This window comes from Pteropus medius, unplaced genomic scaffold (genome assembly GCF_902729225.1).
Source record: "Pteropus medius unplaced genomic scaffold, Ma_sr-lr_union100, whole genome shotgun sequence".
In the NCBI taxonomy this organism is placed as follows: domain Eukaryota; kingdom Metazoa; phylum Chordata; class Mammalia; order Chiroptera; family Pteropodidae; genus Pteropus; species Pteropus medius.
The window spans coordinates 9,095,285-9,096,540 of record NW_024349799.1 but is presented as its reverse complement, the minus strand read 5'-3'; the positions used below and the strand labels follow the sequence as shown (position 1 = coordinate 9,096,540).

Here is a 1,256-nt window from a genome sequence, read left to right as displayed (position 1 = left end):
ATTGATAGGCTCATTCTGAAATTTCCATGGAAATGCAAAGGACCTAGAATATTCGAGGCAATCTTGACAAAGAAAAACAAAGTTTGAGGACTTACTCTATCTAATTTCAAGTCTTGCTCTAAAGAAGGTATACTGTCATCAAGACGGAATGGTAGTATAAATAGATAGATAATTCAATGGAACAGAATAGAAAGCCCAGAAATAGACCCACATTTATAAAGTCATTTAATTTTCAACGAGAAACCAAAGCAATCCTATGGATAAACCAGTGTTTTCAACAGGTGTGGTTGGAATAACTGGTTATCAATATAGAAATAAAACATGAACATTGAGCCTTAACTTACACAATACATAAAATTTAATTTGAGATGAATCATAGCTCTAAACATAAAGTTAAAACTATATATAAAGCTTCTAGAACAAAACATAAGAGAATAGCTTTATGACCTCCAGATAGGCAAATATTTATTGGATGAAAGGCAAAAAATAATAATTGTTAAAGAAAAAAACGATCATTTATATTTCATAAAAATTAAAGCCTTTGCTCATGGAAAACATAGTTAAGAAAATGACGGTGTGCAATGGCTGCAAACAGCAGCCTCCTCGGTAGTATATGCAGCCTGTTTCTTGTATGGGTTACCTTAAGAAACCTTGGGGACCACCCTTTCCAGTGGAAATTCGTGTCTGACTTCATGCTGTCCCCAATCTAGGCCCCAGACAAGTACAGTAAGTCCTCACTTGATGTCATCAATAGATTCTGAAACTTTAAGTGAAATGACCTATAATAAAACCAATTTTACAATAGGCTAATTGATATAAACAACAGTTAAGTTTCTACAGCATCTTAACAATACTATAACAAAACAACATTGAACATAACATTGTTATTTAAAGATCTTCTGTATTCAGGGTGCCTTGGGAAAGCCCCAGAGCATAGTGGCCAGGGCCCACATTGGCCAATTTATCATGTCAATCTTTACAAAGCTGCAGAACAAAGAGCAAGTGATTTAGGCCCCACACATGGCCAAGTTCAAGTTCCCTGGCTGCTAGGAGAGCCACAACTCCAAAAGGTAGAGCTTTACCAAATCTAATGAGGATTAATTTGAAGGCCTGGTAGCTGAAAAGTGGCTCATCCCAGATGGCTATGGTGTCAAATACATCTCTAATAGTGGCCCCCTGGACAAATGGTGAGCATTCGTAAGGGCTTCAGCACTGCCCCTCCTTACTCATGCCCATCAATAAATCCTACTTCCTGA

At 37.0% G+C, this 1,256-nt stretch overlaps 1 pseudogene; it reads left to right on the top strand.

Annotated features, from left to right (window-relative positions):
* Positions 1 to 541: 541 nt before the first annotated feature.
* Positions 542 to 663, top strand: LOC120621370 (uncharacterized; annotated as a pseudogene).
* Positions 664 to 1,256: the final 593 nt, after the last annotated feature.